The 13,486-nt window shown below is 47.2% G+C and overlaps 1 pseudogene; it reads left to right on the forward strand.

The window, feature by feature from the left end:
• Positions 1–2,774: 2,774 nt before the first annotated feature.
• LOC129069778 (spliceosome-associated protein CWC15 homolog) lies at positions 2,775–3,456 on the forward strand (annotated as a pseudogene).
• Positions 3,457–13,486: the final 10,030 nt, after the last annotated feature.

A 13,486-nucleotide genomic window follows, 5' to 3' on the forward strand; every position in this document is an offset into this window, starting at 1 on the left:
TGAAGACAATGAAACTGAGCTTTTCCATTTCTCAAGAACACTCAAGGGTAGAGCCAGAACTTGAATTCACCTCTCTCAAGTGACTCAGACCCCCACGCTCTTCCATTGCCCCATCTCCAGCCTCTTCACCTTCCCCCAATAACTCTGAAAAAGTTGAAGCAGGTATTAATGTCTTCTCTTAAAAATGAGGAAAACTGACACTCAGTGGGTTTAGGAGACTTTCCAGAGATCTCAGAGGCCAGGTGAGAGGTCCAACCTTGCACCAATATCCATCCTGTCCTCAGATCCAAGGCTGCCTCCGTGTTTGCTCTGCCTGGACTTGACCCACATCATCAGTCTTCCTCCCAGATCCTGCCACGCAGGTGCCATGACAGGAAGAGTCAAGCGCCAAGAAGTGGGAGTGTCACCCACCACAACTGGTTTGTGAGGCATCAGTGTTAGTGGCCAAATGGGCTTCATAACAGGGCCCGGCCATGTGCTGGCCCCATGGGCTCCTCTCCCCTGAATCTCCTTCCACAAGGACAGGAATGACCCCAAATTCCTGGTGGCTGAGGCACAAGAGCACTCTTCTGAAATGTTCGTGCCCAATCTTGCCTGCCCAGCCAAGGATTTTGGGCTCCATGACAAGGTCAATAGTTGCCCAAATGCCATCAGATCAGATCTATTTTCAGTTTTCAGACTTTCCTGTTTCATCAACCATTTCTTTCCACTGACTCTATGTCAGCCTTTCCCTAAATGCCAATGTTTTGAGATTTATTCAGAGGGTAAACTCTTCCCCAGAGCAGGACGTGAAGTTCCAGGAGGCAAAACATGAGGGAGGGTTTGTAGACCCTTGAATTCCACATCTAAATTATAAGAAGGTCCAGTGAGTCCCAGGAAAACCCAAGATAATGGGTCCTTGCTCCTTATCCATTGGGGGGGTCCATTCTCCAATTGGTCCCACAGGGGTCGCCTTCCCTTGGGGCTTGGAAGTTTGAAAACTAATTATTCAGAAACTTGACAAGCATAAAAGAAAAACAGTTGCAATTAGAAAGCTTGAGTTCAAGCCCAGCTCTGGACACTTACTGTGTAGCCTTGAGCAAGTCACCCAGCAGCTCTGGGCACCAGTTTACCCATTGTTTTAATGACAGGGCTGGACTTCGTCTCTGAACATGAATCTAGGTTTGGGAATAGTCACGTTCTTTAATATGACCAATGTAGGAAAATCACTCTGATGAGGAAGTTTTTAAGGCTTTATTCTATCATTCCATCTACTCTCATAGTATCTCTGACAGCACATGGAATTAATTATCCATGTGCTACTTACAGTTACAATAAGATGAGAGAGAAGAGATCTGACATTTATGAAGCACTTGCTATGTGCCAGACCCCCTTCTAAGTGTGTTCTCTATGTACTAATTCATGTAATCCTCCAACAAGCCTATGAGACAGGTGTTACAGTTCCCAATCCCCCCACCCCACCCCCCATTTTATGATGAGCAATGTGAGACTCTGAGAAGTAACATAATATACCAAGTTCCTATGGCTAAAAAGCAGCAGAGCCAGGCTTTGAAGCTGGGCGGCTGTCTCCAGAACACACACGTTTCATAACCAGGTCACATAGTCACAGCAAGATGGACAAGACCCAGCGAAGAAGGGAAGATGGCGCTTGTATATAAATTATTCTAATACAAGTTGAGGAAGTGATAAGTGACCAAGAGAGAAACAGATAATATCCCTGGGGATTTGAGAAGAGGGGAAGATTGTTTCCAGCTGGAATGAGAGGGAAGTTTTATGGATGTGACATTTAAGCTGAGCTTTGAAGGACAGGTAGGATTTGAAGCCATGGAGATGTGGGGAGAGGGAACAGCTGGCTGTTGGGGGTGATAGGCAACAGAGGAAAGGGGCCGATCTGAGGAGAGAGCACTGGCCAAGTTGTGGAGCATTGGAAACACCCCTTTATACTGAATGAAGAAGATGGAGAGGCAAGGAGGGTATTTGGGATGGGAGAGAGACATTCAGAAATCAGCTTCGGGCATCCAAAAAACATGCTCAGTCCACAGAAGCAGGAAAGGGGCGAGCCTGGAGCAGGGGCAGCATGTGCGCTTGGGGTTCTGACAGAAGACCGTGCAACTCCGGGAGCTCAGTTGATGGTTGAACGAATAAGTCCATTGCCTTTGGAGGGGAGGATGGGACCAGTGAGAGATGAATAGGCCCCTGAAATGGCCGGCAGCAGGAAGCTGTTATCAACATTGGCCTACCGGGCAGGGCAGGCAATTACATCACCAGACCCTGCGAGAGCAGGAAGTGCAGACCTTTGGAGGTCACCAACAGGACATGGCCCAGAGAAGGAATGGCGCAGGAAGATTCCCCGTCACATTTCCTGGGGCTTTCCTTGGGCAGTCGCAGAGCTTCTGGCAAGGTAGTCCCCATGGAAGAGACTGCAGAGGTCAGTTTCTGGAGACATGGAACAAGACAGAGAAAGAGAGAGAGAGGAAGTGGGGTGGGGATGGAAAGACGAGAAGGGAAGACTCACCAGCTCAAACCAGCGTTAGAAGCTGTTGTAATGGTTTTGGAAAGAAACACCGTGAGGCTGAGCCAGGACAGTTGCAGAGGAAAAGGAAGTGTTGGGGACAGATGTGCGGGAGCTTCAGAAAGGAAAGATGGCAGATTTGGCAAAGGCAAAGAGTCCACGTATCTGCTGGGTGCCAGGTGTACAAGTACATTACAATCCAAGAGTTGTAATTGTGTCTGTGTGATCTCCAGAGGTTGCTGAATCGGACCTTAGCCAACCATAAAAGATGGACACAGCAGCTCAGTCAGCTTTTGAACCTGCAAAAGGGAGAAGAAAAGGAGCAGGTGATTTGAGCCAATTCTCAAAGCAATATTCAGGTAGAGAGCTATCCTCTCGTACAAGGATAAGACATAGGCAGACCACACGAGATGCCCCAAAGAGGTTCAGAACCATGACTCCAAAAAGAGGGCAGGACGGGAGAGCTGCTGCAGGGGAAAAAACCCAGAGATCATCCAACCCAAGGACGTACAACCTTCTCTTTAGTGTCAAAGAAGCCTCGGTCAGACCAGATTCCCGCTGCCAACCTTGAGGCAGGTGGCCCTCTAACAGGTGAAGAAGATAAAGATTTTGAAGAGGAGAGTGATGACCAGGACACTGCGGCTCTTCTTGCAGAACTGGAAAAAAATTTGAAAAGAAAGAGCTGAAGAGCAAGCCAGGGAGGAACAAGAACAAAAAGCTGAAGAAGGGTTCATATGGAAAACATTCTGAGTGGAAGCCCTCACCTTAATCTCACTGGCCCGTCCCAGCTGCAGGCCAACTTCAAAGTTAAAGAGCGGGCTGATGACGCTGTTTTCAGGAACGGTGCAAAAGGTGCCAATGAGCAGAAGGAAGACGAAAGATATGTCAGTGATAAGCTGCAATCTGAATTTTGTAAGAAGTTCATGGAGAAATATATTAAATAGCATTGTTTTATGTGCTTAATTAAAGATTGTAAATTGTAAATGATCATTCTGACTTTATTTTAGTCAGTTTTTTTTCCCTCTCTCTCCCCTCTCCCTTTTGAATTGTGTATATGCTTCCCTAATTTTAAGTTCCAAAATATCTTTTCCTTGACTGGTACCTTATTTGATAAGGACTTTGGAATTGGTTTAATCCAGTTTCCAGTCTCTAAATGTTTCCAGTCACATGTTTTCTGTTTAACATGGGGAAAGCAATCTGCCTGTAATAAATATTTTTAGTAATCTAAATAACCAAATCTGTGCCCCCTAGCTTTGTTGTTGAAATGTATGCAGCTTATTAAGCACTGTATATTTAAAAAACACAAGGATCTGTCCTGGCATGTTTTCCTTGAAAAACTTGAAATCACCCTATGGTGATAAATGATATAGTAGATGGGTTTTCACGGAAGGGCCAGGACAGCAAGACCTTCTCCACATTGTCATCACCAATCACCTGGCACATATCCCTGTGCGTAGGTATCTTGGATGAATCGCGTTCCTTGTTCTGCAGAGGAGGGAACTGAGGCCCAGGGAATTCCAATGGTTTAGGGAAGGTCACAAAGCAAAATGGCAGCACAGCCGAAACTAGAAGCTGCCACTGTCCCAGCTGGTGTGTTATGAAGGAAGACAGTCGAGCCCAGTTCCAGCTGGGGAAACTGGGGGACTCACTTCCATCACCCTCTGCCTGGGATGGGCCTCATCGCCTCCACATCCACTCGTTCTCTGTCCAGTTCCTTTGCTGCCAGGGCCTCAAGACGAATATATCTTTGCCTTGGAAAGGACACAGGAATTAATCAAGGATGGTGCCTAGCCAGGCATCCCCCCGAATGAACCCCAGCTCTGGGTTTCCACAGCAAGTTCTCCATTCAGCCGGTTACCGGGCCAGTCGATTACAGTGACGGATTGTGAAAGAAATGATACCACTCAAGGCCTTGTAAAGCAGTTTCATTATTCTGCCACAGATTTTTGGCAATTCCTCAAGTCTGGCTTGTTTTATGTCTAATTACATATCGCCGTACATATCCCCCGTATGTTATGTTTCACATAATAAATACATGGAAAATCTTTCTCTTTTTCCATTAGCCCTGCCCAGAAATGAACAGATTTCTGGTGTGTGCTTACGCAATAAAGAAGCGGTTGTTTCAGACACCATGACACTTCATAACTGAACTTTATGGGCCCCCATTTCTCTGATTCAGAGGGCTTGAAAGAGGGACCTGGGTTTTCTGCCTGTTGTTTCTGCTCTGGAAGTAAAGGGTGCTTGTCAAGAGCAACGTCCTGGGATGGCTGGAAACCCAGCCAGTTCCACAATCCGGGAGACAAAGGAGCTGTCAGGCTGTTGGAGGGTGACATGTTGACTCCTGCGGGTGAGGTCTTGGCTGCAAATGCTTTCCTGTAGCTGTAGTGCTAATAGAAACACCAGGGTCTCGCGAGCATTGATCGTTCATGTGTACCTCATCTAACAATCAACCTATACGTATTTATTAAGCACATTCTATGTGCCTAGATCTGTTCTAGATGCTAAGTGGGGAAGGAAATGGGTGGATAGTGGGGAGGAGAATGCCAAATGCAGAGATGCAGAGAGAGCTCATAATGGGGTTATGAAGCAGGATTGCAACAAGATGGCTTGGGTTCAAGACCAGACTCCACTGCTTGCCAGCTGTGGGATGTTTGACCAGTCACTGAAAACCTCTCTGAATCTATTTACATGTCCATTAAGTGCAAATGCCATGCTACAGCCTCATGGGGTTGTTTTGATAGTTAAATGAGATAATCCAAGTCAAGGGGCTCCACATGTCCGTGGTCCAGAGTGTGTGCTCAGAGATTTCCCATTATTACTATTATCGTTATTTTCACATCATCTGCTGCAGGGCTGGGCAGTGGCAGGTTGGAAACACAAAGGATATATAAGATCCGGCCCTGAAATTCACTCCTGAATTTGCAATCCAGCTCACAGCTGATCAAGGAGGTAAATCCTGTGGTACGCACAGAGGACAGTCGTGAGGCAATTTGGTACCAGGCCCTCATCAGTGCAGAAGGGCTGGGCCGCTATCGGCTGGAGACCACGAGGGCTTCCAGGGAGATGTGGGACTTGGGAAAAAGGCATAGCAAGTTATGGGGAAAAGGGTAAATGGGGAGCATAAGCAGAAGTAGAAAGAAAGAGCATGATGTTTTGTGAGAGCATAAAACCATTTCTCATTCGTGCCTTAAATGCTTATCAGGAATCTAATGCTGCAAGTACTTACTAAGTGCAAGGCAGCTTTCGAGGCGTGGGAACCCAGAGCTCTTTGCTTCTGGTCTAGGGGATCAGGGCCCATACCCAGGAAACTATAGTCATGCACCACATAGTAACATTTCAGTCAACAACAAACTGCACAAATGACAGTGGTCCTGTAACACTATAGTGGAGCTGTAAAATCCTCCTTGCCTAGTGACATCATAGACCTCATAAGTTTGTAGTGCAACACATTACTTATAGCTATTAATATGGAATAAAGATATAAAGAAATATTTTTGCGTAGCTGTACAACATGTTTGTATTTTAAGCTAAATGTTATCACAAAAGGGTCAAAAGTTAAAAACCATTTAAAAGTTTATAAAATAAAAAGGTTATAGTAAACTAAGGTCAATTTATTACTGAAGAAAAATTTAAATAAATTTAGTGTAGTCTAAGTGTACAGTGTTTATAAAATCAACAGTAGTATACAGCACAGTAATGTCCTAGACCTTCACATTCACTCACCGCTCACTCACTGACTCATCCAGAGCACCTTCTGGTCCTGCAAGCTTCGTGCATGACAAGTGCCCTATACAGGCATGCCATTTTTTATCATTTATATACTGTATTTTTACTGTACCTTTTCTATGTTTAGATATACAAATACTTACTCTTGTGTTTCAATTGCCTACAGTATTCAGTATAGGCCTAGGGAGCAATAGGCCACAGAGCCTAGGTGTGTGGTAGGCTAGACCACCTAGGTTTAGGTAAATGCACTCTCTCATATTTGCACGATGATGAAATCACCTGACTGCATTTCTCAGAACGTATCCCTGTCTTTAAGGGTAGCACGACTTTCTCAAATAAAGCTCTGCAGTGCAGAGGAGTGGATGTACCATGGTCAGAAGTAAGAAAAGGGGCACAGGTGTGGCAACTTTTTGACCTGGCCCACTTGGCCACTTGATAAGAATGCACACTCGGGGCAGGGGGAGGTCAGGCCGAGCAGATGCTCCCAACTAAACAGTCATTCCTACTTTTGTCACAATAGCCCTGATGTCACACCCGATCCCATAACCTACTGAATGTTCCATGAGGACAGGACCTTGTCTTCCATGTTCAAACATTAGCTGGCACATCATAAATGTTCAAAAATATGTATTGAATAGAGGAATTAGTCATAACTGAATCATGTACTGCCTGGTGTCTCCTGTTTGTCCTGCCAGGTCCACTCTTCTCCTGTCTCCATTTTACTCTCTGCCCAGGCGGCTACTAGGCGTGAACCACCTCAGTGGGCTCCCCTGCCCTCTGGTTGTGCTTGGGTGAGATATATACATATATATTATATATATATAAAATATATATATATATGAAATCTCCACTCTAAAATGGAGTCAGAGCTGCCATCCCAGAGGACCTGCCTTACACATCTTATGGCTCAAACCTTTGGAATGTTAAAACAGGGCAAAATAACCTTTGGACGAGTCCTAAAGCAACACTGTGTCCCAGAGACCTATTTGCAAGGATAACAAGAAAGCAGATATTGTGATTATGGGACTGATTACCAGACTGGAAATTTAAAAAACATTCTTTATGGAGAAGTATGGATTGGTAGTTACAAAATAGTCACAGGGATGGAAAGTACAGCACAGGAAATATAGTCAATAATATTATAATAACAATGTATGGGTGCTGGGTGGGTACTGGAAATATCAGGGGGACATTTTGCAAAGCATGTAATTGTCTAACCAGTATGCTGTACACCTGAAACTAATACAAAATAATATTGAAAAAGGCTGTAGTTGAACAAAATTTTTTAACATTCTTTAGAATTAGCAGTACTATGTTAGCTTTTCCACACCAATAGAAATGCTTCCTTCTACTGATGTAATTGTTCCCTTTCCTTTTCTCATAAAGACCCTTTGCCTTTGTCTCCTAATTGGAACATTATTTGGGTTTCTACCAGGAATCAGCACTTCCTGAATAGCTTTTATTTTTTTTAATCTCAAATAAATGCTGTTGCCTCTCACTTTGAAGGGCCTGTTATTTTTAGGTGAACAGTTTGGACCATGGGGAGCGTGTGTAGGAGATTGGAGAGAGAGGAGAGAGTAAGATCGCAGAAACTGGCTCTCTCCCTACAGCATCTCCTCTGCTGGCTGGGACACTCCCCAGCAGTTCCTTCAGGGCCCCGTTACCATGTAGGATCTCTCCTGGGTGCTCGCTGTCCCTCCCTCCTGTGAGCGAGCCTAGGGTGGTAACCCAACGGGGTTCTGGCCCAGGTTTCTGCACCATCCATCCATTATGTATCCCCTCCACCCTGGCCACACCTCTGTAAACATCCCTTTGTAAATTAAACCTCAAATCATTCCAATTTGAGTGTGTCAGTTTCCTTTTGGAGACCTTGTGGCAAAAAGGAACACAATGATGTTCCTTTTATCTCAATCCTGGGAGTCTGGCAGAAGATGGAGGTGTCTGATAGACTTTGACCAATCATGACCTCCCTAATTCCATCTTTTCTCCTATTCCACAAACACTGCAGAGCAGGAAAGGGCCCCGCAATCCAAATGTAGAACTTACAAAGAGAATTCGAGTGAGTGAAAGCACTCAGCAACACTTTTTGAATCTCTTCCTTCATTCCTGCCACTTTGAATCTCTTCCTTTCCCCTCCGTTCCACTGGTAGCCTCGGTGGGCAACCATTGCCCACACAAATGACAGCAGAAATCAGAGCACAGAGTAATAGGTCTGAAAGGAAATTAGAGACCATCTAGACCAACCCCTCCTTCACCACCACCTCTCCTAACATCTTCATCCCTACTACCTTGACCCTCGTCACCACAATCACTATCACCATGCCCAGCACCGCCTCCACCATCACAACCATCAAAACCATGCCCCCCGCTGCCACAGCCATTATGCCCAGACTGATACCAGCACCATCCTGGCCAACACCATCACCACCACCATCATCACCATGCCTAGCACAAGTACCCACGTCCACCCCGTTCAGCCCTACCACACAGCCTCCAGAACACCCAATACCACCCTTGTACAGAAAGAAGGAATGAGAGCTTAAATAGAGCTAGAGCTCAATTTTCTTAACTTTCAGTCAAAGAGACTAAGTCTCAAATAACAGTGACTTCAACCACAATTTGTAAAATGTAAAAGAAAAGGTCTTCAGAAGGACTGCATGGTATTGAAAGGCAACAGTTGTCTCATACTGACTTTTTAAAAATATAAACTTTATTTTTTTAGAGCAGTTTTAGTTTCACAGCAAAACTGAGTTGAAGGTAGTGACTTCCCACATACCCCCTGCTTGTCCCCACATATGCACAGACTCCCTGTCAACATTCTGTACCACAGTAGTACATTTGTTATAACTGATACACCTACACTGACATGTCATTACCACCTAGTGTCCGTAGTTTATATTAGTGTTCACTCTCGGTATGTGTTTTGACGAACTCGTAATGGCAGGTACATCATTAAGTATACAGAACAGTTTCACTGCCCTAAAAGTCTGTGCCCCACCATTCATCCTTCCCCACACTCCAACCTCTGGAAACGACTGACCTTCTTACTGTCTCTATAGTTCTGCTAATCCCAGATAACCCAAGTTTCACACCATCTCCCCAGAGGATGTCTGAATTCCCATGGGTGGGAGGAGTGGGGTCATCATTAGAGACAAGGGTTCAAGTGAGACTCCAATGTCATGAATCAACTTGGTCACCATGGAGGTAGCCTGAGGTCCTGTTTGCATGATCCCATATTGGACAGGTTGGGGAGCATCTCCACTTGCGTTGGGCTACTTTCACACCAGGGACCCACCTGGTGCTTCCACAGCCTAATGGGGCAGAACTCACAGTGGGGCTATTTAAGGCTGTGACTTTGTCATGCTGAAAGCCTTTTATTTTTCTGGGCCTTTCTACCTCCCCAACATCCTCCCCAGAAGGGGAGGTATGGATCCCCTCTGCTCCCAGATCCCAGATCGCAAGTGGAACATGGCTTTCCCCTAGGACCCAGCCATGACACTGTGCCTTCCACCTCCCTCTCCAGGCAGTATTTTCCTAGTTGGGGGTCAGGGTTCTTACTCAGGATACTTCTTCCCTAACTCCGGTGCCTTTGCAGTTTCCTCTATGGTCAAGGCTTTCACACACAAAAGTTAGGAAGAGATTCCTTCTAATTCCCTTTGTTCCCTCTGTCACATCCTTTCCCAGAGGCAGTGAGCACAGCAGGGCCTGGTGCAGGAACGGGAGAAGGGTGGAAAAGGAAGGAAATACAGTGGGGAAAAATACCAGTTGGTCTTTTAAAATGTTATGTGACAGATGGCATCTCATTGAACCATACCACAATGCTGTGACATGACTGCCACTATGTTCACTCTATAGATGAGAAAACCAAGGTTTAAAAAGAGTAAGCAATGTGTATAAAGTCTGAGAAGAGGCAGTGCTGTCCTTTGAACCCTGACGCTTGACCTAGCCAGTGCCCCCAACCCTGACACCATGCTTCCTGCCTGCCATCCCTCACCTGCCTCCGCCGGGCTTCCTGGGCTGTGTGTGGGCAGCAGGAGCAGGGCCCACGGGACATCTGGGTCCCCCCAGCTCCTGCTGACTCCTGCAGGTCCTAAGGAGGCCCCGGGGCCGCACCAGATTCTGAGCGCATCCTGCAAGCATTGACACACCGTTTTTCTTCAGGAGCAGGTGTTTGAGCAGACTGGGACTTCCTCCCTTGTTCAGGGCCAGTAATCAATAAAACAAATATTGGATATCATTATTTGTAATCTCCTCTGAGCCTCACAACAACCTAGTGAGGAAGCTCTTCCTAGGTTCTCCTTGACAAAGGTTAAATGACTTGCCAGGGGTCATGGGCAGGATGGCTGCATTAAAACACTCTGGCTCCCTGGCAGGAGCTCTGTCCACCCACAGCCAGAGTTCTAGGAGGGCCTGCCTTCCTGCTGTGAGCACAGGACAATCAGGATATCAGCCCCTGGCCTGGTCACATACCAGAGAGTCCTCCCCTTAAGCTGGGGAAAGGATCCACGGGGCACAAGTGGGGTTAGGATCCAGCCCAGCCCCCATGACACCGAATTCTGTCCATCCAGGGTAGGCTTGGTGACCTGCCCTGCCACAGCCCCAACCTCACTGTCATCACCCCAGCCTGGGCTCTGGCTGGACAGGCAGGTGAGGCGGTCAGAAGGGTCAAGCACCATCACTGGCTCATCTGACCTGAGGCCCGAGCAGAGCCCATGTGGAAGGACTGGGGTCCTGGTACAGAGGACATCCTTCTATGCTCAGGCAGCCTGGCAGCTCAAGGATGGCACATAAACACAGGGCAGGGCTCTGCAGCTCCTTATATAAACCAAAAAACTGCAGACTGGGAGCTGAGCTCTTCCAGCAAGAGCAGAACTGAAGCTTGCCTCTGATAAGCAAAAGCTTTCTGCTGAGATTCCAGACCCTTATAAACAGACTCAAAGGAGGACCCCTCCAGATACTAAGGAGAACAAACAGATTTTAGCCACTCTGACCCAATAAAAAAGGCTCCGTTTGCTTCAGCTGATATTATAAAGACACTGGTGACAGCCTTTCTCTATTCCTTATGGCTGGTCCTTCAAAGACTCTCTGATGTCTGGGCTGAATACATCATTCAATACATTTTCTTTCTTCAGGACAATCTCTTATCCAGACTTGCCTTCTTTGCTGTTAGTTAATCAACAAATATTTACGGAACCCTTCCAAATGGCCAAGCAAGTGAAGCTGCTTGGCAGGGTTTGTTGACCTACCCACCCCACGTGCCCTGGGGCCCGCTTTTCAGAGGCTTCCCACTACTCATCTGCTGAGAAGACGCATGTCCTTCCTGGGGAGCACAAGCTTCCACCTTCTACAGGCCCCATTCAGCTCCAGAATCCCAACCCTCCAGCCAAGGCGGCAGCTAGGAGAGCTGGCTAAGTGGTTCTTGAGAAGCTGACAGGTGTGGCGGGGCGGGGCATGACCCCTGATGAGGCCCAGGCTTGCCGCCTCCACTGGGCCGTGCCACCGCCACCCATCCCTTCTCCCTTGACGAGCCCTTGGCTGGTCTAGCCACATGCCCACCCCCTGCCTTGGCCCCTCTCACATCCATATGTCCCTGGAGCTTTCTTACCATTTGGGCCTGAAACCCACTAAAAAGCCCTCCATTCCGAACAACGCCAAGCTCCGACGCAGATTTGGCAAGGCCAGGAGAGATCTGGAGTTTGTCCTCTCTCAAAGGCCTGCCTCCACTCCCCAAGGCTTTCTTATGACCTCAAGATCTGCCTTCAGGCCTCTGGAAGAGCTGTCCCCGGCGTGGTTGGTGGGGCCGCATCCATTTGAGGAATCACAGGGACCTACGGGAACAGACCCAGGGTCAGGGAAGGGGCCATACGCTACCCAGGCCCCTAAGGCCAAGCATGCCCGGCCTGCAGCCAGATAGAATAGCTGCTGCCAAGATGCTCACTGGGCTTGAAGCATCTCGGGGCCTCTCCGAGCCTCAGCTTCCACATCTGTAAATGGGATAAAGTCTGGAACAATGGGGCAGACCTAAGCGGTGGAGCTAGACAGGCCTGGATTCAGACCCCAGCTCTGAGCTGCGATCTTGGGTAAGTTCCTTAACCTATCAGAACTGCAGCTATATCATCTGTAGAGGGGGAAATATAATAGTACTTACCCTCTATGGCTGTTGACAGGGCTGCAGGAAATGGACATAAAGTACCTGGCGTGGAGCAGGGCTTAGCAAACAGGACTCATCATTATTACTTCATAGGCCTGTTTGGAGGCTTTAATCCAATGAGATAATGTGAATGTGTGTGCAATGCCTTGGTGAAATACGGTGTACAAATGGTAGCAATTACCACTTATCGGTGGGTCCCCCTCTCCCTGTGCCTCCTCCCCCTCTTTCTCTCTGCCTAGTTTTTTTTTTTCTTCTCTGCCTTAGCCTCCCTTTGGCCTCTCTTCCTCTGGCCTCTTCCATCTCCTCCTCTCCCCCACAGCCTTTAGAGCCAACATCCAACAGCCATTTTCTCCTCCCTTGCTCCAGAACCCGCAGTGGCTCCCCATTGTCCCTCATGTCCACACTCAGCAACAGCACCGCCTCCAGTTATCTATTCTACCTCACATCTTCTTCCAAGCAGCGCCCTCCTGCTGGCGAGCTGCTCCCCTCTCTACTGCCCCCCTTTAGCGCTGCTCTCTGCTTCCCTGCATCACTCACACCACCCCATCCCCCGCCACCCCTACCGCCTGGAGAGCTCTTGGTTGCTACATGTTCCTCTCAGCACATACAATGGCACTCACCCTTCAAGATCCACACTGAATTCAATTTCTGAGATAACAAATACGTTGCCCCACAGTTACTCCATGGTAGGAAATTTTGAAAGGGTTCTCTCCTTGGGAATCATAATTTTCCAGCTGTAGTTATAATATCCTAGTTGTAGGACCTTAGGAGACTTACCTACCCTCTCTGAGACCACCTCATAAGGTGGTTGTGAGGATTAAATTAAAATAGTGGTTTGTAAATTTTCTAGCGCATAAAAAATGATTAATAAATAGTAGCTACTTTTGTTATCTTGGTTCTTGGGCATAAAAAATGAAACCACACAGACCAGCTGGGAGTGCTGGGTTTCCGCTGCGTATTCAGGGACCCTTTGGTTAAAATCAATACCGCCTCACTTATCAGCCGCCGGCCAGGCTTCCAAAGCTCCATGTCACAGTATCCTTGGAGATCTAGTCATTGAAAGCTCATTTATAATCACCCCACGTGGCACGAAGCTG

The sequence above is a fragment of the Pteronotus mesoamericanus genome, unplaced genomic scaffold (genome assembly GCF_021234165.1).
Source record: "Pteronotus mesoamericanus isolate MK-2021 breed Mesoamerican mustached bat unplaced genomic scaffold, CSHL_Meso_final contig_24, whole genome shotgun sequence".
Taxonomy (NCBI): Eukaryota; Metazoa; Chordata; class Mammalia; order Chiroptera; family Mormoopidae; genus Pteronotus; species Pteronotus mesoamericanus.